This window comes from Periplaneta americana, chromosome 2, assembly GCF_040183065.1.
Source record: "Periplaneta americana isolate PAMFEO1 chromosome 2, P.americana_PAMFEO1_priV1, whole genome shotgun sequence".
NCBI classification, from domain to species: Eukaryota; Metazoa; Arthropoda; class Insecta; order Blattodea; family Blattidae; genus Periplaneta; species Periplaneta americana.
Window position 1 is genome coordinate 149,572,465 of NC_091118.1, and position 25,003 is coordinate 149,597,467.

At 33.9% G+C, this 25,003-nt stretch overlaps 1 protein-coding gene across 1 annotated transcript in view; it reads left to right on the top strand.

The window, feature by feature from the left end:
* The first annotated feature begins 9,484 nt into the window (after positions 1-9,484).
* The window catches only part of Myo95E (Myosin 95E), a 463,721-nt gene continuing 448,202 nt past the window's right edge, over positions 9,485-25,003 (top strand). The window contains exon 1 of the mRNA XM_069818692.1: positions 9,485-9,717. The gene's annotated coding sequence lies outside the window, so the exon portion shown is untranslated. The remainder of the gene's footprint in view (positions 9,718-25,003) is intronic.

Consider the following 25,003-nt stretch of genomic DNA (forward strand, 5'->3'; position numbering starts at 1 on the left):
AATGCATTCCCTGCACAAAGATCCGAATGAGAGACTACTTCAGCTCCAAAGAATTTTACACTAGTTTGCCTCAAAAAATCTAGTGGGTTTCATTTTTGAGACAGTGAAAAATAGTGGGCCTCCATTGGTGTTACTGCTGCTCCTGTAGGAACCTCTTAGTTTCTCGCTTAAGTGAACAAGTTCAAGTCTCCTTACCTCGTCAAGAAGAGTGCCCACGATTGATATTTCATGAAGTACAAGTCTTATATGAGATGAAATAATTGAAAAATTATTTTGTCTAAATTTTCTTACGTTTATACAATTCTCTGGCATTCCAGAGTTGGTGAATGAATTGCTATTCTATTATAAGTGTGGAGAAATAAAAATATGTTAGTAACTTCTTAGAACAGTTTCAAAACTTTGTTTGTAATGAACTCTTATTTCTGACAGTGGCTTCACTTTTTCTCTTAATCAGGAAAATGTGGCTGTGATATTTGGGTACGCATCCGAAAATCTCATATTGACTCTGTTTTTCCCAGTGAAAGAGAATATCATAATATTTGTGAATAAGAATAAAAGATGAATATAAAATAAAGGGACAGCAACAATATACTAAATGTAACAATTCGGATCATAATAGCAAGAATAGAAGACCCCAATTTGAATTTTGATATTGACTGGCCAGTTTGGCGAATGAATTATTATTAATTACACTTCACATTTCATGCATTGGTCAGTGAATAGATTCTGTTGAATGTTGCACTATTATAAAAAGTATTACGAACGTAGTTATGTTCAGAGAGAGGAGGTCTGTTAGCAGAAAAGCTGATACAGGTTCAATTCCGTTTTCATTAGTAAAAGGTGCCTATGTCTTGTAGGTACCATACTGTCTTAGCAATCGAATTTCATCAAGATGCGTACGTCATTAGAGAGCCCTCTTCTTAATGTTACTTAATGATGATGCATAAGCTCCATTTAAGTGAGTATAAAAAACAGGAGAGGTGAGTTTGTTCTTGAAAGAAAATTATTATTATTATTATTATTATTATTATTATTATTATTATTATTATTATTTAGAAATGAAAAATAAATTCTTATTTTGGATATAATAAAATTCACAAATACATGGCTTTATTTTTAAACATACCTATATATATTCTGAATATCATTGGGTACCAAGAAAAGGGACTGGTGGGTGGTAAAAGATTATTCTTGTGCATATTCTACATTTTAATCATAACTTATAAGTTCCAAAATTCAGTGTGTTTTTTGCCTTTATAGAAAGTATTAAACTTAAGGGTGTAATACAGTATTGTCTCTGACCTATTCTTACAAAAATAGATCACAGTTACTAAATTAAAATAAATATTTTTATCTTTATTTGAAGGGATGCCAAACAGACATGATTAATCCACTTAATAGTTTCAACTGTGAATGGTTAAATCCATATGCTGCCAAAGTTAATCTTATAATTACAGCCTTGAGCTGTTAAGGAGAGTGATAGGTGAAATTTTGGTTATTTTCAGTCAAAAATCGTGTTTTCGTTTTCTTGTAAAAAGTGAATCAGCAATCTCTTATTTATATGTTGAATAAGTTTCAATACTCTGTGACGCTCGAAAACATAAAAATTATGCAATATATAAATGGCTTCACCGTTGAACATCAATTCCATGCATATTTTACAAGCTGTTTTCTCAAACTTTTTTTCAGCACATTTCGTCAGGTTCGAAGTCTAAAGGCTCTTATAATTTTGATGCTAGGAACATGAAATTTTTACTGCATATTTTATAAACTGTGGTTAACGAAATGACGCATGAGTTTTATATTAAATGAATACTTTTTTAAATAATGAAATATTTATAGTGACAATGGAAAATTCCAGTGGTTATAAAAATGTTTCCCTCTTTTGTAGTAAAGATATAGGAAAACTAATGCGAGATGTTTTTTCTAAATGTGCTACTGGTCTTGCAAAAAAATTTCAAACAATTTTACTGAAAAATTGAGCGACGCATTTCATTTTGAAATATGCAAATTTTTCAAAATATTTTTGTTAATAACTTAGAAACTAATTGACTCACAGAAATGAAACTTCACCACATTATTATCTATCACACTGTGATTATGTGTACAAAAAATCAAGGACGTAGCTTGAAAAATGTAGAAAATAGAAATTTCACACATCACCCCAGTTAACGTAATATGTAGCTAATTGGCGATATATGCAATGGAGGGGAAAAGGAACTGGTCACCCTACCTCCATTATCTCCTGGTTTAGTTGCCTCATAAATGGTATCGTGTTGGTATCATTTGTGAGGTTCAGACCTGTCTTCGAACTGTTGATTAAACAACGTCCCATAAGAAAACAGTTAGTTTTGCTTACCTTGAGGTAGATTAAGATAAGAAGGTGCGATTAAGAGAAGAAACTTAATTTTTGTGATATTATGGCTTGAAAACCTTAATTTAATTCTTAATGAACATTTTTGGTAATCATGTGTAGAATAAATCTTTAGGTTATATTTCCATTGTTCTTAATGAAGAAATCGCTACTAATGTCCATGCCTTCATAAAATTGTTTAACTTGTTCTTTTAAATTTACACTAAGAGTTTAAACTTGTAAATCTTTATGTATTTGGCCATTAGATATGTTATAGTCAGCAGAATAGATTATTCTTAAGGCTTTGTTTTGCACAATTTTTAGGAGCTTGAAGGCTGTTCTTGGAATGCAACACAAGACTCGAGCAGCATATCAAGTTCAATATGCTTGTACTAAATGATTTTCTAGTCAAATAAGATTAAAAAATATGTAAAATTCCCCCCCCCCCCCCCAAAATTATGAGAATTTATAGAGACACCGTATTTACTCTGAGTTTCTTTCTGCATCTTGTAAATATTATGGATTGACATTTATTTGAATTTATAGATTTCAAGCCATTTTTCAAGCATGCCTCTAGCAATATATATATATATATTTTAGGGGCTTGAGGACTATTCTTGGGATGCAACACCAAGCTGGAGCAGCATATCAAGTTCAATAGGTTTGTAATAAATGGGTTTCTCGTCAAATTAGATTCATATATGAAACGTTTTCCAAAAATATCATATTTTATAGAGAAACTGTAAAGAAATATCAGGATGAATAGATTAGTATATAATATATGAATTAAAAGAATATAAGTAATTGATTAACTAGCGGACTTGCTCATGTTAATTATGTAAGTCAGTGCGGCTTACAGCTGTTTCGGTGCTTCATCACACCATCCTCAGAGCCTAGTTAATCAATTACTTATATTCAAGTGTTAAAAGTAGTGTACGCAAGATTCAAAATGGATTAAAAGAATATATTTACACATATATATATAATTGTAGGTACTTGACTGTTCATCATTGACCCATATGAAGCCAGTTGTGTAGAGTGTAGAGTGTAGAATGGGCTCTGTCAATTTTAACTCGAAAGCTTGTATTATCTAAGTAACTAGAAATTAATGTTGTAAATGAGTGAGTGAAAATTAGTTAATTTTGTAATATAAGGTCAGGAAACCAATGTGAAAGGCATTTGCTATGTCAATGACTGCAGTGTGACTGAGTTTTCAAACCTTTTGTTACATCATTTACCAAGGCAAGAATATTATGATTTATTGATTTTGAAAAGTTGTTTACCACGAACGTATAATCGACTTGGTAAGCTATATGGAAGCAATATATTATATATTACCTTTTATAATATCTTTCCATAATTAATTATGTATCAAATAACTTCATTGGTTTCCTCTTTCCTGAATATATAGGATTCATGTTCTTTTTTTGGAATAACTATAATATGAGCATGTTTTCATTTTTGTTAGGGAAATAATTTAATTTCAGTTCTGTGTTAAAAAGACAAGTGCTGTAGTATTGATTTTATCAGATCTCAGGAGACCTCGAAGATTTAGCTTCTGAGTATTCCATTTTCATTATGGTTGCTGAATACATTTTTAACCATCAGATGTCCACCACTATGGAGTAATGGTTAGCACATCTGGCTATGACACAAGCAGGTTCGGCTTCAAATCCTGGTTGGGGCTAGTTACCTTGTTGGGGTTTCTTTCCTGGGTTTTCCCTCAACGAAATGAAGCAGATTTACTGGGTAACTTTCGATGTTGGACCTCGGACTCATTTCGCCATCATTAATTCACATACCATCATCATCCATATTGAAGCCAGGATTGAGTTCACAGTGCAGTGTGTTATACTTGTACAATAATGCAGCCATTCAGTTACAAGTAACATTCACAGAACAGGAGTGGTAAGTACAATAAGCCTCAGACAGTAGTCTAAGTTTTCGGGTCCCTCCTCCGTAAAAGAGAAAAAAAGTCAGAGAAATTTCTTGATGAAAATTTAGAAAATATCTGTCACTGAGTGACGCATCAAAATAACAGGCCTATTAAAGATAGTCAATGGTAATCTCTGCTTTGTCATGAGAGGTGTATTTTAACCCATTACTGCATAGCGTCCTAAAAATAGGACGTGCGTAAAATACTGATTTCTATAGAACTTTTTCTTGTTTACTACAGTTGGGGGCATTGTTTAAAAGATAAATTATTACAATGTATTATGGTGTTGCAGTGTTTGAATTCCGCGCGAACATTTTGTTCATACCAGCTAATTTTTTACAAGATGGCAGGATAACAGTATTTTGTGACGCACCGCGGGTAAGTTCATTCTTAGTTACTCTGTAATGGTGGTACAGAAATCTGATTTTTATTTTCACATAATGAGTTGAATACTTCAGTTTTCATGTGGTATATAACAACAATAAAATTTTCTTATATGTTGCTAGGTACAAGGTGAAATAAAGTGCCGTCCTAAAAATAGGACGCCATGCAGTGTGCACTCCTGTAGTAGTCTTTATAATATGTATATGGTTTCCATTACATTGTTTTATTTCCAGTATAACCGTGAGTGAAATTCTGGGGTTAATGGAAAATCAAAATAATAATAATGAGAGTCTAATACAGTATATGTGATCCCTCCAGATGTTTCCCATGATACAGATAAAGACAATGATAAATTGGACGACGAGCATGAGGCTAATTTGAATAATCTTGGCAGTAAAATGCTACTTAGTAGGAAAGCGGAATTACAAAAAAAAAAAAAAAAATGTAATGATGATAATTAAGATGACAATGTTGATGAAAGTATGCCAGAGTCTTCTAACATAAAAGCTGCAACGAATGATTTTGAAGGTTACATTAGACAAAAATGAAGCTGAGGTTTCTCGCACAAGTTATTGCCGTCTGAAAAGAAGGAAGCTAATATATGAAAATATCCAAGACAGGGAAGGTAATTCCAGACTAGAAGGCCATCGTACTACTACAACTACAAGTACTATTGTTACTACTACAACCACCAACGTACCGCGCCGTGGCATCGTGGTCTAAGGAATCCTGCCTGCGCTGGTTCGAGTCCTCATGGGGGAAGAAATTTTCTCTTGAAATTTCGGGATGTATGGGATCGGTGCCCACCCAGCATCATCATGCACTTGTGGAGATACGATAGGTAGCGAAAATCCGGTTTCTGGGAGGAATGATCGTGCTAACCACACGATACCGCCATTCTGATTGGATGATTGTCCACCTCTGTTTCGGCATGTGGACGTGAGATCAGCAGCCGGCTGGTCGATCTTGGCACATGGGCTGTAGCGCTACGGATTTGTTTTACTATTACCACCATCAGCACCAGCGCTAGTAGTAGCAATAGCAGCACCATCACTAGCAGCAACAGCAGTACCAGCGCTAGAACAGAAACAGCAGCACCAGCGTTGGTAGTACCAATGTTAGCAACAGCGGCAACAACAGAGTGGTGGTCCATCTTCGCTTATTTTCTTGATGTTGCAGTAGTAAATGCTTGGTTTCTGTACAGAAAACTGAAGCCTCAAAACTCTTCAGAACCGCTCCTCAACTTTTGCCGTCTCCTGCCTTTTACAGTACTGAAAAGACATGGGGTGAGTTTCCACTAAGGAAAAAATGTTCCCATTCCATCAGGACACATAAGATTTGATGGTCAACACCACTGGCCAGTTGAAAATGAAACTCAATGAAGGTATGCTAATTGTACAGGGAAAGCAAAGTTCATCTGCAGCAAGTGTCAAATTGGACTCCGCCGTAAATGTTTCTACCCTTACCACACAAAATACTGTTGTACAATGTGTAGCCTTGTGTGAGAAGGGCAGTTGAACCACTGATTCTAATATGTATATGCATTTCCTACATAATAAATACATAAATACTATTTGAACTAAAAAAAGGGGTTATTCTATTCAACTACTGCATCACTGACCACTATGCATAGCGTCCTATTTCTGGGACGGTCCTTAATTTTTATCCCAGAAAGTAAATCAAGTTAAAAATGGTAAGAGTGCATTCTTAAGTCACCAACTAGTAAACTTAAACCCAGAAACGCATTTTTCATGTCATTAATAACTTTATGCAGTAATGGGTTAATACTGTATTGAAATAAATTGTTTATTGTTTTGCTAGCTCTTAACTTTGCCAGTCTTTTGCTAATTTTCCTTATATTTTGTGAAGAAGCAGCAACTCGAACACCTTTTTCAAACTTCTTCACTTATATATAATAAAAGTCTGAAAACTTTAAAACTTCACTTTGTTAAAATCCTTCATTTAATCTCGAAAAGTAACATGTACATTTACAAAAATAATAGGCCTACAAAAATATATAATTTAACAATATCTATACAGGAAAACAAAGTAAATGGCATTTAAAGGTCAGCCACAGATAAGAAGCAAAATTGTCATAAATAACCAAATTATCGAAGAGGTAAATCAGCTTAAATATTTAGGTAATATTATTCCATATGAAACTGAATTTGATATTAATCACAGATAACACAATTTCATAAAGGTTACTGGTGTCATTAACAATGTGTTTAAATCAAAACAAAATTTAACTAAAACCCAGGTAAGGTTGTATAACATACTGGCTCTTCCAACTTTATAGTTGTGAAAACTGGACGATCAAGAGAAAAGATAAATCAAGAATAATTGCGGCAGAAATTAAATATTTAAGAAGAACAGCAGTTATAAATGAAACAGCAGTGGGACAAATATAGAAATTTTGTAAGATTTCAGAAAGACACAAGTCTTTTAAACAAATTTTAAATTATAAATCAAAGTGGATACAACATGTCAATAGGATGCCCTACAACAGATATCCTAGATTACTAAAAAAATTACGCCAAGGTAGGTACAAGAAATCCTGGAAGACTATTGAAAAGACTCCTCGACCCCTAATAGGAGACTGGAATGTGTCAATTTATGGCCCAACTCCCTGAAAGCTACATGATGATGATGATGATGATGATGATGATGATGATGATGATGATGATGATGATGATAATGATGATGATGATGATTTTAATCTTATTTTTATTGGTTTGCTATTTGCCATGAAGCCTGTTTTTTTTTTTAATAAATCATTATATCTTTTTAATATCTGTTGGCTTGCCACTTTATTTTTTTATTGGTTTGCTATTAGCCATGAAGGCTGTTTTTTTCATAAATCATTATATCTTTTTAATATCTGTTGGCTTGCCACTTTCTTCTGGCTCTTTTCAAGTACCAATACGGTAGATTCTGATTTCACATTAAAACCCCTAGCAGGAATTTTATCAAAACATTTAATTGCAACTCCTAAGATCCTGGTGACAGTATTATGATGTACGTATTTAGCATCATCATCATCATCATCATCATCATCATCATCATCATCATCATCATCATCAAGTTTTTATTTGGATTGGAGAGAGTATGACCACAATTGCATCAGTCAAAGGTGGGACACGGTATATGTAAAGAAATCTTGTTACAGAAATTTAGTTTATGGACTTAACAAATAATAATTTTACAACAAAACAGTACCGTATTAAAGGAATAAAAAAGTGTAGAATGAAAAATATTATGTAATAAATAATTGTAGATTATAATTATATATACATCTTGATTACATAACTTTTAACACTGTAGGCTATCACTTCGGAATATTTATGATAAGAACTGTCTTGTGTTAAATATTATTAACGTACCTTGTTAACATGTTCCGAAGATGACCGAAAATAGGTCGAAACATGTTAACAAGGTACGTTAATAATATTTAACACAAGAAAATTCTTATCATAAATATTCCGAATATAATTATATATTATTATGCCTTCTATACCTATTTATATATGTTCCCTGTCAGTTTCAATTTTATTTTACACAAATAACTTGGTATGAATTATTTTATGAATAATAAACTGCCATCTACAACAATATCTTTAACAGAAGTTTCAACTACTGGCTGATTTAGAGGTTCATTAAGCAACATCCATTAAAATGTGGAGAAGTTAGTCTATCAGACTAAGAAGTTAAATATCGAATTGCAGGATAATAAAATGCAGGTATTGTTATCTGAAATCTCTTCACCAATTAACTGTCATACCTATACAACACTTGCTTAACATTGAAATAAATGAAATTCTCAGGTTTCAACATGACAAAAGACAATTTTCTATACAAAAATGGAAAAAAATATTTGCATCTTCAGAACGGGACAATCCAGATTAATCAGGACGTATGGTTACCCTAATTGGAATATGATGTTGATGGTTACAGATACAAAAAAGAATTGTGCCATGCAGCCTCTATAGAAGTAAAGTTGCAGTTTTGAACATTGCTGTGGCGTTCTTGCCTGTTGCTCCATGAAGTTAATCATATGAATATAGAAGTCATTATAGTGTTCACTGCAACATGCTCCAGTGGAGTAGTTGGATGCTTGTTACCGTACAAATCTAATTTAATTTATATTTCAGAATGAACGACAAAATTTGGCTTTCTGTATTTAGTTTTTGTTGAATAATTTCCTAATGACGATAAAAGTGGATTTGTATTCTCTGAGATCTGTTAGTTGAATAGCAGCTTGTTGAATTTTTTTATAAATCTAATTGATGTTGATATCTTTGTACAGTTATAGCTAAAATCTGAGTGTCATAAAATCAGCCACGGATATTATTCTGCAAACTTTGTTCTGTAACATTTTTAATGTGACTTTAGTAGCAGAACCCCTTGCCTGGTAATATCAGACTTCTGTATATATTATTATTATTTTTTTTTTTATTTATAACTGGAGAGGAAAATAGAGGGTACAACTGGTGAATTTTGTGAACTTATTTCTTTGTCTAGATTCTGCAAGCAATAAAATTATTGGTCACCAGATGGCTCTGACTGTGAGTAGAGTTGCAGTTTTGAGCAATATTCATAGCTTATTTAGTTCATTTATTTACAGGTCTGTTATGCTGTTACTTATGATGTTTAGTTTTACACTGAATTATTATATAAGCTGTTATAATTAGCATTAGGAAGAATTATACATGCCAGATTTTTATATATCGCAGAAACATGGCTGTCTCGAAGTCGAAAGAGCTCCAGCGCATTCTATACATAAGCTTGGCTGTTAAAGACGACAGTTGTGCAATATCCTACGTGATGGCGCTGATATTCAAATCTGTTTTAGCACAGTCCAACATGGCCGGTTTTGCGTTAAAGATGTCGGAGGATTATTCCTGAAATTGTGCAAGAAATTATGAGGCACAAGTGTAAAGCTGTGATAAATATGTGTCTCCAAGGACTAAATGTGTGCGCTTTTTCTACATGAACATGGATAGAACCGGGATCCTGAGAATTTAGGAAACCGGAGGAAGATTGGGTATGTGTTTGTTCCGGCAGTGTTTAATCCTTTCTGCTAGTTAACTGTCAAAATTTCGACCAGTCACACCGGTCACTGTTTTCAACAGCATTGACAGTCGGACTCCAATATGAAAGTAAATAAATCATGACTTGACATTTATAATGTTTTTGATGTACTTCAAGTAAAACAAAATATTGATATGTTTTCAGTATTCAAAATAAGTATATTCTAGTGAATGAGTGAGCGAGTGTATGTATGTATGTATGTATGTATGTTGTATGTATGTATGTATGTATGTATGTATGTATGTATGTATGTATGTATGTATGTATCTATCTTACTGTACTGTATGTATGAATGTAATAACAATTCTCTCAATATGAATGTTAATTTTCTAAGTATTTGTTAAATAGCAGAAAGGCCCAAATTAAGGAATTTTATATGAATTGAGACGCTAGAATTTTAAATTTTATTTGTATACAGTGTAACATTTGTGATTTATCTTTTATGTATTATTGACATTTCACATGTAGTACTTGACATTTAACACTTCTTTCTATGATTAAGCTTACATGTAGGTAAACTTCATTGGACTGCTAGTTGATTGTGTTAAACGAGAATAATTTCGTAGTGTCATTAATTGAGCTCTATATTTGTGTACTTTTTGAGAGTGGTAGGTGCTAATCTCAGAATTTTGAAATGGGCAGAAACTTGAAGATGAGGAAGGAAAAATATTTTCTTCTCGTGCTGTCTTGCCTTTAGAATTGATCTCACTTGTTATTGGAGCACATAATCAGAGATAACATTTCGGAATTTAAATGTGAATAGAAAGTTTTATGACTACCGGTAATAGTAAGTCAGGCCTATTTTTTAAAATTAACATGACAAAATTAAGAGCATGTTGGTTTTGTGTAATAGTATATTAATGGAATAGTACTTTAAAATACCTAGTCGAACACACAATTTAGTTTTATTCTGAAAAACAAAAGCCTTAGTTTAAACTGAGAATTATTAAAAGGAATTAATGAAATTATTGATTTTACTAGTAAATAATTAGGCCCCCTAATTCTTTAGTAAAAATTCAGGAATTCATAATTTTCCCCACTTATGATTTTATAATTAAATAATACCACAATGATCACTTTTCATCTCATTCATTACAATCATCGTTTTTGATTCCTTCCATCACCAGTATCATAATTATTTTCTTATTATTGTTTTCCTCCAACTCTTCATCTTCCTCCTTATTTATCATCATCGTCATCTCTTTTATTCTTTTCATCATTAATTTTATTTTTCAGATCTCATCATTCAGACCATTTTTTATTTTTCTCTTCATTAGCTCCACCTTTCATTCTTCTTGTCATAAACTTCTTCTTTTAATTCCTTTTATCATTAACTTTTTTCACTTTTCTCATTAACTTTTTTCACTTTTCTCATTAACTTATTAACTTCATCTTTCATTCATCTCATTATTGACCTTACTTTTAATTTTTTTCAACAGTAACGTAATTTTTCATTCTTCTGTTCGGTTAATTATTAAATTTTTCAGTCTTCTCATCATTAACTTCATTTTTCATTTTTATCGTCTTTAGGCCAAACTTTTTTTTTCGTCATTTTTCCACCATTAACTTCATTTGTCATACTTCTCACCATTTAATTTTATTTTTCGTTCGTACCACCATCATGACAATCATCTACATTTTTCATCATCATTCTCATCCTTTTCATCTTCATTTTAATATTTATCTTTATTTTCGTAATATTTGTCATCTTTCTTTTATTATCATTGTTTTTATCCTTTTCATCTTATTGTTGTTTCGCATTTCTTTACATCATCATCATCATCATCATCATCATCATCATCATCATCATCATCATCATCATCATCACAGCATTTTGCATCATCATTGTCATCGTCAGTCGTCACTGTCATATATTGTCAGCGTCATCTTCGTCAATTTAATCATTTCATCAGCACTACCATACCACCACTAGGGTTCCCTACCGATATCACTATAATTTTAATGGTAATATTCACAAATTATTTGACTTCAGTATTCATTTAGTGTTTTCAAATTATGATCTACATACAATCACTTTTTAGAATATTGTGCTTTTATCTCTGACTTACTTTAGTGACTTTTTTTAAATAATTTATAGGGGAATTTTCGTCATTCTTGAAATGTATCTGCTCTTATTTTATTTTTGTTCAGTAAAATTAGTCTGTTGCTCTTGTTTTCTTACAACATTGTTGCCACCTAAATATTTCTGTTTATTTTAATTTATGAAGCTTCTTTTTGTAGGCTCCATTAACTATATAAACAGGTTTTATAAGATTAACTTCAAGACACGATTTTCAGCATACAAATAATCTTCCTTTTATGAAAATACCATTTTATTCGTAGAAATGTAATTATACATTTTAACGTGAAAACGAGAGGGGAATATTTGACTTGGAAACTACACAGTTCGTCGTAAGTCAAATGAAGAACGTAGATTTTTCGCCAGTATTCGTAGGATAATTCTAATTATAGAATCTGCATTTAAAGGAATTGACATTACCAAATCCATGACAATAAAAAGAATTTGAATGTTGACTAAATACGATTTTACTTAATTATTTTACGAAATATGTAAACAATGTAAAGCTGAAAAAATATATTAGGCCTTTATAGGGTTTTTCAAAAGTAACTCATAGCAAATAAATTGAGTGAAGGGATTTGAGACAAAAAGCGCAGACACGGCTCACCTTGTATTTAGATAGGAATATTTTCATGCAAACAAAATATTTTTGCAACTGTTGTACGAGTTACGACGTCTAGTAGTTCTTTTTTAACACCATCTGAAAGAGCATATTTTTTACGTAAGGTTTAATTTGTTTTGTACAGAAACACATGGTTATGGTTACTATGGTAAAAATTTTACCGTTATTGTTGATATACCGTATTTTGTTAAGTCACTGTTACGAAAGCAGTTTTATTGATAAAATCAACATAAAATACGATACTGTATTAACAGGAAATTATCTTATTATGTATCGAATATGTTCATGTTCTCTGAATTTCGTTTCGATTCTACTCACAGCTGACTGAGAAATAGGTGAGATTTGGATGACTTTCGTTAAAAATGTTGAGTACGTTTTCTCTCACCAAATCCGATCATCATCAGAATTTCAGTTGTCTTATTTTCTGTTAAGAGTATTTTGTTTTATGTTGATTTCAACAATAAAACTGCTTTCATAATACAGGGACTAACGAAATGTATCAAAAATAAAATTGTTAGATCCTACAACAGTGCTTCTGTACAAACAGATAATATGCTCTTTCAGATTATGTTAAAAAATTATAGGGTGTCATTTAACAATGTCCTCGATTATTTCATAACTCGCACAATAGTCTCAAAAATATTTTGTTTCCACAAAAATATTCCTATCTAAATACAAAGTTTGACGTGTTTGAACTTTTCGTCCCAAATTCCCGTATTCAGTTTTAGTTGCAATTATTATGCGTTACTTTTGAAACACCTTGTAGGACTTTATACGTGTATGTAATGTATGTACATTATATGAACTATTTGTAAAAGCTTTACTTTTGATTTAGTGGATGAATTTTGTTTATATTCATTTATTAAGATAATAAATAAATTATCAGGACAGACACACAAATTACATATTGATTTTATCATTCTAGTTTTTCGTTCTTCAGATAGAAAATAGGCCCAGAAATTAAATTCGTAGCCTAATACAATTTCAATCCGGGAATGGGCTTTATGACATGAATCACGTGCTGTAATTTGACTAATTTCTGTTGTGATTCGATTCAATGCTTATGAATGGCTCGACGTGTACATATTAATATGTATCGAGAGGTTTTGTATCCATTCGAAATTTTATCCGTAATCTATTATTTTGATCTGGTATTAAATGTATATGTATGGCAGTGACGTGAGTCAACACGATGACGATTCTTTCCGCCGAGGAAAGTTTAGGATTGTTTTGCTCAGTCAACTGTCCGAAGACAGGTTTGAATCTCATGTGACACCAATAAGGCGTCACTTATGAGGCAACTAAGCCAGTAGATAATGGGGTAGGTTGGCCAGTTCCTTTGTATACATCGCTGACTAGTTACATTCTTACCAGAGACCGGAAGTTTAGGCATTATGAATAATTAAAATAGGCAGGCAAAGAGGCATCATAAATAGCTAAAATCGACAGGCAAAAAAGGCATTATACGCAATAAAAGGCAGTTACATAAACCTTGCACTCCCCACAACGGGATTTCTGCATCAAGAAAAGTTTTACGTATGTCGAATGCAAATTGAGATTTTCGACTTGATGTTGCAATTATTGTTGGAAACAAAGAAATCTTCTTCACTGTAGCCTTGGAAAGTACATTTTTGTGTTTGGTTGTACTGATATGTTGCGATATGAAACATTTCTTTTCGTAGTTCACTGACTGCTCACGTATTTTGCATGTAAGTACTTTACCGTCAGTACAAAATACGTCGGGTCCAAAAGTATTAACGTAATTTTGCAATTTACTGCGTAAAGGAAGACAGAATTTAGGCGTCTTGCTGATAGTTACAACAACGCCGCAATGAAAACTGAAAGAAAAATAACCGTTAAAATAACGTTAGATCCGCACTCATTGTTGCCTTGTCAAATAAACACAAGCGATAATTAAAACGCTTACTGTTATACATTTTTTGCACGGCAGCACTCATTGTTGCAAAGAGAAAATGAACTTACTGAAAGACAGTAATACTGTATACATTCGGTGAAGTCACTTTCATTGTAGCGGTTATAGAAATAAATTAAAATGTACCTGTAGGCAATTTTTAATAATAAATTCATAAATAATAGATAAATAATCAAATAAAGTAAAAAAAAATTTTTGTAAATTAGGCATTTATATTAAAAAAGGCAGAAAAGGGCAACATAAAACTGTGACGTTTCAATCACAGATTTACTATCAAAATTATAGTTTTAACACATTTAAAAAGGCATTCTGCCAAAGTTCCGGTCTCTGCATATTACACTAATCAGACTTCAGATGTACCGGTATACAAACAATTGTTCCTCTTCTGACACATATCGTCAAGTGAGATGTACTGCCTTGCCTTATAATAGATGAACTGCTTTAGACACAAAAAATGACCGATCTCTGTAGCGTGAATTTGTAGCTATAAGTCCACTTCGGGCAGCGCCTCGGTTGACACGACCAAGGAAAGAATGTTTATTTTTCATCTAATTTACTCCTTGAATATATCTTTGTTATAGATTATTATTCATAACACTTGACCTATAAACAGACAGAAAAAGCAACAAACAAAACAAAGGAAAAACAGAATGAAGTCGTGCATAAGAAATTCCTTCACGTGTAAATCTAAGCTGTCACGGAATCAACCGAAGTCTTCCGAAGAGAACTTAGCATATGGCAGCCGATCATTTTTTTGTCTATAACTGTACATATCAGGCAGAACCTCAATCAAAGGGAAGTTTAGAATAGTGATGTCGAGCTCAGCCACTGGACAGGTTTGCCACGAGCTCGGGCCCAGGGCCTCTCGTGGCCTGAGCTGCTAGCACAGTGCTTTGGCAGGCGGAGACATAAGAATTTAAAGACCAAGAAAAGACTGCGTCTAAACCCATAGACATGACTCGAGCTGAAACCCCTACTTTGCGTAAATTTTTTAATATACAGTACGTAGAATGGGAAAAATGTGTTATTATGTAGGTTTGTAGCAAATCTCATACAATTCTTAGTACGCAAGCAGTACTTCTTTATAAGAAAGTACAGGGACATCATTTTATTTTTACTAACATTTTTAATATTAACCTTTGGATTAACGGTTGAGAAACGGAAACACCGCTTGCTCCCCCTTCCAAGACTGGAGTTAGATGATACTGGCGTAAAATACAAATCACTTTACTAGGTATAGGAGGGAAGAAAAGTAGTTCATCCATTTACGTAAACTAGGAAATATCGTAATTCTGAGTTTGATAATTTTCGTTAGGTTTTTGTTTAATCAAAGTACAGTATTGTATTAACAATAAGTGTTTTTACTCACGAATTGAGCTATCCATTCGGACGTATTAATTATGCAGTGTATATTGTACTGTTACAGCACATTAACGTACAATATAGAGAATGAAATTAAATTGAAAAAAAAAATCATAATATGGATATTTAAACACTTTTTTGAAAATGGTGGCCGTTCATTTCGATATAGGCTTCAGTTCTTTTGTGCATATTAACGCACTATAGATTATTGCACCTAATTCCAATTACCAGTTTCGTCATTCGTGTTAGTAACTCATGTTGAAATAATTCTGTACCTACTCTATAAAAGAGTACCTTACGTACTGTAAATTCAATCTTCACTTCTGCCCAAAACGAAAAGATAAAATTACTCAGACATGCTATCTACTGTACGTTCAAGTGGTTTTGTCGCAGGGTCGTAGAAAGGGGGGGAAATCACGTGACAGTTAATTACTTAACGAGGCCCTTTTATTTAAGTTATTTTAAACAGTTGTATAATATTACGTAGACGTCCAATTCCTAACATAAATTAATGTTTTCAGAAAAGAGCTAAGACAGCCCAACTACTAGACTTACAGAGGGGCGAACAGAAGCAGATGGGAGAAACCGGGATACGACGTAGGCAAACGGACGACAGTACCTTTGCGAAAATATGATTCAAGATTGAAAGCTCTTTCGTCACTGGAAAACGCGAACATATTTCTGGAACGTACTATACTCACTAACTCAGTACTGGTCACTATATGCGGCCTTGGTTCTGTGTGGAGGACGGTTGGGAGTTTACTAGTAGAGGGAGTGTGAGTGAAGTACATTAAAAAATTCAGGTACAATAAAAATTGAAGTAAAAATAAAATAATGTCCTCCCTGTACAATATAAAACGACATTACGAGTTGAAACACTAAGCGGACTATGAAGGATTTGTTGGAGAAGAACGAGTTGTTTTAGTAATACTGTATGTCTAAAAGTGTGTAAACGTGATGTAAGTAGTTTGCTGACACTGTGAGATATTACAATTAAGTTATTTGTCTAACAAGTTAAATGCTATTTACCGTAGTTGCACAGTTTTAAAGTTCATGGAATGTGCTGATAGTATATTTGGGTTTATTTACTGTTATACAATCCTAAGAAGAAACTAAAAATCTGTTTCATAGAATCATAGTTACCGGTAATATGTAAAAAAGAAAGTCGTACCAGTAATAGATAATATTAATGACCGGGACCTGCATTTCGATGACCCAAGGACATATAAAACGGATCATTAAATTTATACTAGAGTTTGAAGGAAATGACCACAAATTTAAAGAGAGTGATATAAATAAACATTAATTACCTATTCCGTAATTATAACTATTTAGTATTCTATTAATGTTTATTATAATCTACATTCCCCACTATGTACCGTATTTTCCGGAGCATAAAACCCACTTTTTCTTTGAAAATCATGGTGCATCTTATGCGTCGATACTAACTTTCTGAATGTGTGAAAGCCTCATGGTATTCTGTAAAAACTGAGATAATAACCTGTCTATTAACGCACTGTTCTCAAAGCGTTTTTAATGTCCTTTTTCGTAGAACATGGAGGTGTATAGTGTTGATGCTGTGAGAGCAAGTTACGAACTAGCGTGCATGATTGTCACAAGACATGGCACTTATTCAGACGGACAATTTATTAAGGACTGCATTTTAACAACAGCAAAGAATGTATGTCCCAATGAATCTTCGAAGTTCGAGACCATAATCTTGTCGCTAAATACTGTAGCTAATCGTACACAAGAAATTTCCCTGGTCTTACTTTCGCACACGGCAATGTGATCGGTCACAGAACACTGAATGCGGTACGATTGAATTGTCTGATTTACGTCATCTGCCCCGAGTCTGGTCCCACGTGTTCTGTGTAGGTTTATGGTGGCATTAAGTTTGACATGACTGGTTTAGAATATTATAGCGCATATCATACCAAGTCTTTATTTTAGACTGCTTTATTGCATAGAGTTAGTCAAGTCAGTAAATATTATTTTATTTTCGCAGAAACTTCTGTTCCAGCTTTTTCACTTTTACTTGTATGATAGATGAAACAGATAATTTTTTTTTTAATTTTTTTGGGTTATTTTACGACGCTGTATCAACATCTAGGTTATTTAGCGTCTGAATGATATGAAGGTGATAATGCCGGTGAAATGAGTCCGGGGTCCAGCACCGAAAGTTACCCAGCATTTGCTCGTATTGGGTTGAGGGAAAACCCCGGAAAAAACCTCAACCAGGTAACTTGCCCCGACCGGGATTCGAACCCGGGCCACCTAGTTTCGCGGCCAGACGCGCTGACCGTTACTCCACAGGTGTGGACATGAAACAGATAAACAGCAATTCATTTTGTTTTTGCAAATGCGTACCAGAAAATAATGGTTTTGATTCTATAAAATACGTGAATTGGCCTTATTCAGTGAGACTATGAATGTAATAGGCCTAGAGAGTATTCCAGTGCAATGAGAAGATTCAGAATTCTAAATGAATTAAGCTGTAAAACCTGCAATTTGTTTTCCTGTGGAATAATATATATACAGGGTGTAAGGGGTATAAGTGTCATTATTTTAACTGATGATTATTCATGCCATAAGGAAGAAAAAATGCTCTTACGAATATTTTCTAATTAAAATGTATGATTAAAGTTTACAATATTAGACGTTTTTCAACGTTGCTGGATGGGGAGGAGTGTGTTAAGTACACAGTACAGCTCAAGCGGGTACAAACATACCGGTACAGATGCTCTGTTCTAATGCAGGAGTGGACCATGATAATATTGTTGTTTCCATACAACGAGCAGCAAATACAAACTTTCAAGCTCATTAATAGAGCATTATGATAAATTCACATTTTATGTAACAATATTGCACTATTTTTATTGTATGTCTAAAAAATAAACAGTAATGATTTTCTGAACAAAATCACACGAACTTTTTTTCTAATGCAAAATTTTTATCTCTTCCGCTTCCATAAAGTAGTATGATTTTTAAACAAATTCCTGGTTGTGTGATTTTCGAAACGGGGTAAGAGACTCCGAGTTTCTAAAAATCGTTGAGAAACTGCTACAAAAGTTCCCCGATTGATTAGATAAGTTAACCTTCTTTGAAGAAAACGTTGATGGTACATCTTTCTTGTCTCACTTGAATTACGATGACTTTCTCCATAAATTAATAACATATGGTATTCCTAAATTGTAAATGACATTGTAAGTTGTTTATCGAATACCCTGTACTGAATTGTCATCCGCTCTGCAGTAGGCCTATGGACAGGGAGCTTGAACTCAGCTGACTCGTACTTACGTCTGTCCAGAGTACTGCCTGCTGAACATGTTGCCACGTCTCTCACGCCAGAATATTAACAATTTAAGCATGCATTTTTATTTAAAAAACGCAATAGAACACACAAATATTTATTTAAACTAATATTAACTCTTTGCCAGATATACCTATTGATGTAATTGTTTTCGTAATTTTACTAATGATATAAGCAGTATAACGCAAATAAAATAAGAAAATAATTTTTTTTCTGGAAAACTATCAAGTTTTGACACTATGTTGTATGGACATTTTTTGATTCTGTATACCGTCCCCGACGACTATGAAAAGGACGGCCCTTACACTCTATATATATATATAAGATTATGTTCATTCCTTAGAAGAAAGTTTACCAATGACCCCTTTGGTGCTATTCGACAAAACAGGCTATGTGCCGACATCGGATTTCCCCTTCTCTCTACCTCCTCCTCCTCCTCATCATCATCCTCATCCTCATCTATTCCCTATACCAGAGGTCGTCAGCACTCGCTGAAATGTGCTGAATAAGCGGAGCCGTCCCTTGTGCCCCGTCGTGCAGCAGGAAGAGGTAGAGAGCATACCCGCTAGCAGCTACGAGTGCACCATGGTGCACTGTGTTCTCCGCGGATAAGAGACGCTAGCCCCAGGGTGCTCTGGGCTGACGATCGCTGTCCTATACTACATTTGCACTAACACTTACTAACCCTAGTACACGACATAGCTCTCGACAGATATACATCATGCACAGCGTGAATCGCAGAAGTACAACTCATGCATTTTGTCAAGACACTCGCGATGTACAGTACGGGAACAACGTTTATGTTGAGGGGGTAGGAGTAGAATGGAAGGTCGGGCGTGTGTCTATATTGTATTTTATTTCATGGAGTGCAGTTTCATAGAAAGGACTTTGCCGACAGACCTTCTACTGCCCCCTACTAATTGGTTGTCATAAATAAATGTCTTCCTAACTGTGACGGAAATCTTGTCTTCTCTTGTTAGTAACCAATCACAACCCTCGTTCAGAAGAATTGACAGGCTCCCGTCAAATCCACGTGGAGGCAGAGTTGCCGCATCTTTTCCGAATTCCAAGAATCCCGTCAGTCTCATTTCGAGGGTCACCAGGATTGTGGCAACTGTGTTGGGACGAGGGGACAGGATGGAATTGTCAGAGGTATTTGTGTAGGAAGTCATAAATCTGTAAGTGGGTGTTCAAAGGAGCCACCGAACTGCACTCCTTGAAATAAAATGGAGTATACCAAGTTCAAGGCAAAGGCTAACCCATTCCCTTATAATTCGTAAGTAGACTCATCCGATCTCGTGCGCAGCTCTGTAGGAAGAGTGGGGGAGTGTCTTGACAAAATGCATGAGCTATAGTGTGCAACATGAAAATGGGTCACAGTCCTGCCATATATCCGAATCACGCAAGTGAAGTGGGTAGGCATTGGATGCATACACGGATTTTAATAGCTTATTCCTAGGATATAGTACGACAAAAAATTCTGATATCATACTAATCACAATTGAATACTTTCTCAGAAAAAAAAATCCCCTAAATGTTAGCACTACTTTACTTGATAAGTACTATCCATACGATTATGATTTTTACTCTTATCGTTAGATAAACTGATAAGGAATGATTAATCTCGTTGCAATTTTAAAATCAAGAGAAGCATGGAATGAAACCTCTTCCATTGGTTGAATAGCAATTGTAGGCCTACTTCTCTCCTCCGCTGTCGGCAATATTTACTTCTCCTGTCAGACATTATGGGACGAACTATAGAGTTGAATTATGGAGGAAAAACTATCCTGAGTTAATTCATTTGAGGATTTTATTCGCATGTATGTTTTATTTTCTTTGCAGGGTACTGGACGAATTTCGTAAATATTCAGCACTTACAAAGTTTTGACCAGAATAATAACTTAGCTTTTTGAAGCTCTAGACAGAAAGAACAGTAGGCCCTAAATGGTGACTTACTCGAAAATGTCCTTAACGATTTTTGAAGAAAGTGTTATAAATAGTGTCGTTGAAATATTGAAACACAAAGTCCTCTGATAGGCTATAGAGAATTCGGATCTAAAATTTTTCCGACAAAAATAAGCTGGTTTCCATTGTATACAAGTTTGGCCATGTAGGTGCTTCTGGAATTCTGCCAGATAGGCGGAATTGAAATGCATTTCCGAGATGTCATTTAGAGCCTGATGATGATGATGATGATAAAATCTTTGTTTTGGTCTGAATAAACCAAGTAAACTCAATCGCAAGTCCAGTCATTGTCACTTTCCTATACCTTGCAAGTGTTATATAGTTGCAAAGTCAATGCAATCGATTAGGGATAATCAAAGGTCAGTGTGTATGGAATTCTGTAGCCTGTGTACTAATCGGGTCTCCGTAAAGCGGAGTTAGATTCGCTGTTGGTCGAACAAAGGAATTCTGTTTTCGGATGTCGGCGAGACGAAGTGGAATTTATGGTGGACAAAGGAAAAAAAGGTATTGATAAAGTGTTTTCTTTGCCAACATGTAGGCTATTTATAATTCGTTTTAGTCACTTTTACCAATACAAATAGCAATGAGATACTACATGGGAGTCCTATGGTGAAAGATATTGGTGGTGTTTAGGTGAAAGGTCCTATCCCACAAAAGAAAAATTTTTCAGAAACAACAAAAATTAAATTTTAACATATTGTTGGTAGTTACCTTATATCAGCGGCGACCAAAGCGGGTGTCGCGATTATAACGTGTGATCACAGACATTCAAACGCATATGAGGAGATTCCTGTACATTTCTGTGTGTTTCATTCACGTATTGAAGGAAAGCAGTGGCGGTATCATGTCGCTCTACAAACTCTGTCTCTACAAGCAGTAAGAGGTGGTTTCGCAAAGATTGAGAAGAAGAACTTTTTTATTGTTCTCTCGGACAAAATGTAATATGTTTACTTTGCTCAACGGTTCAATTAAGAGTATATAGAAACATTAATTGCCACGCTGAATAATAATAATAATAATAATAATAATAATAATAATAATAATGTCATTATTATTATTATTATTATTATTATTATTATTATTATTATTATATTGACCACTAAGTATGTGTTTCTATAATTCTTCTGTACGTGCATGAATATTGATATTTTTAGATCTTCTCCCTAGAAGGCTAAAATTATTAAGTTTTATCTCAATTTTAATCTTCTTAATCTTTAGATGAGGGTAACTATTCATTAGTTATTCATTTAATAATAATAATAATAATAATAATAATAATAATAATAATAATAATAATAATATTGTAGAAAAACTGATTCAATATTATGTGCCAACGAACTGTTAAACGCCAGGAATTGACACGTCTTAAATCATAGCCAGTAAGAGAAAGATGACATAAATGTAAGTAAGTCAGCTACTTAGTGAGGTTTGAAATATCTCGTGCTCTAAAGCCTTTTAATACAACAGAATTTCTCAAAAGAATAACGGTTAAAATAGCTTAAATAACTTTGTCCATAAGGAGTTTTTAATTTTGAAAAATTTCGAATTTCTCGACCAAGTATTGAGAGAAAAATTTAGAAAATTCCTGATTATATTCAAGAGGAAGGTTAAAAAAAAAATCAAGAAAAATCGTATATTATTCACTGGCTCTTGATGACAGCAGTGACATTACTGATACAACAAAGCTTGAGATTTTTATCCGCGAGATTGATCAAGATATTATCACAGGAACCACCATTGGTTGTAGTTTTCATGCCAAGTACCTTTCCTCCGTCTCCTTACTTCATAGGCTGTCTGTCGCATGTAATCACTGCAGCTCGAGTTTTGGTCACCGCTACCTTATATGAAGGAATGTAAACATAATTGTCAAAAACATATCTTCACGTTTTGTAATTAAATTTTAACTAATTACAGCAAAATAGTCGCATTGAAAATGAGGGTTAAGCCCTTTTACCAAACATCATCGATATGCTACAAGGCAAATGATCATGGCGATTTCTTACTATTATCCTCATCACTGTCAGTCATGAGTTGTATATCCATTTTGTTATTTTCCTGTTTGTGAGCGGTTTACTTTCTACTCATATTTGGATGTTAATTGACTTAATGCTATGTCAGCGAGTACATGGTAGGTTTCCCGTGATGTGGCGTTAGAATGATACCGGACCTTTACCTACCTAAAGGTACTTGTCCATGATGCAACTTAAAATTGCATGCAATGTGTTACGCAAAGAAACAAACGTTTAACTTTAAAAATTGCATATATTTCATTCGCATTTTGCACAATTTTAAGTTGGAATCAATCTCAAAAGTGGCATCGTGTTCACAGCAAAAGGACAGAATTGCGCCATCTGAAAGTGGCTTGAAAAGTTTAGATAATTTTTGTTGCGCAACTTCATCACGTGAATGCACTTGGATCATACCACTCATGTGTTTCGTGAATGGAACCAATTATAGATAAAGGTTATTGTGATTGTGTTACCTTCTACTGGGTGAACAGTATAGAGCAGAACAGGTTTCACGACCGGCTTGCTATGCGCGCGGAGGCGGGTGACAGGAAGTCCGCAAAATATACACTACGGTTCTGCTCTATACTGTTCACCTAGTAGATTACCCCCTTTATTTTGAACATTAGGGGAGAGTTGGGTAGTATCGGACATCGGGTAATATCCGACAGTGAGTTTCTTTCATTTACAACCAGATGATAGTACCTGAATGACATGGTTACGTTTCTGTGATGTCGCATACAGAAACGTAACCATGTCATTTAGGTACTACCATGTGGTGGTAGATGAAAGAAACGCACTGTCCGATATTACCCGATGTCCGATACTACCGCACTCTCCCCTACGTGCTAAGTCCATTACGTTATAAGTAATTATGAGCCATTTCATATATTTCATAGTTTATAATTACATGGCCAACAGAGCGCAATGGACACTACATATCACAAAGTGTTGTTTTTTATAAAGTAAAAAAAAAAATGTTTATGGAAATTTGAGTTAGCGGACAACCGCAATAAACAGATATGGAAAAATGACATTAACAAAATTGAACTTGATATTAATAAGTCACTAGAACATAATATTAAACAAAATATTGGCAAATTACAGTTCACAAACGAAAGAGATGAAGTGTAGTCAGCAAAATCAGGAAACTGCAGAGAACACAAATATAAAACTAAATAGGTGTTCTTGGATGTATAAAATGTACAATTCGTAAATAAAAATGCATTGCCTTTAAGTAGTCTTTCAAAACTTCATAAATGGCTGATTGGTTCTTTCTCATTACGTTGTGAAATGACAAATTTATTATACCGCTTTGGCAAGAGTAACTGTGCGATTTAGATATTGATTTCTCAGCAGAAATTTTGGAGAGCAACAAGTAAGATAATTTATTTGTTACTCCGATTAACTTGATTGTAATGTTTGTTGTGGTATTTTACTTATTATTGACATCAAGCAGAAGTTCAAAATTCATAACCTTGTTGTGGATATAATACATTGTTTCTTACGTTACCATATTAGTAACGTTAGGCTAATATGTTGTCACTCATTCTTGCTCTCTCGCTACTAACAGTAAGTTGGAGGAGATACAAGATAGTACAAGTAACAAAATGAATGTTACAAACAGGTGCGTGAAAGAATTAGAAAACGAAAAATTAGAGTATTCAACATACAGCCACCAAAATCCAACGTTGTATCTTATCAACAGAGAGGTGCAGACGGCTTTCACACACTTGTTTCGATCCCAGGTGGGAGACTTCTACGATACAGAGACAAAAGTTGATCCCACGGTATGACAAATGTCTCAATTCCGGTGGGAAATATGTTGAAAAATAGTTCAATAATTGTTGCATCTGTTCCAATAAATCTTTCCATAAAATTGTTTTTTTTTGTTAACGGCCCAAGGGAAATTTATTTTTTTGGACGGTACTCGCAGAACATCTGATTATATAAGATGG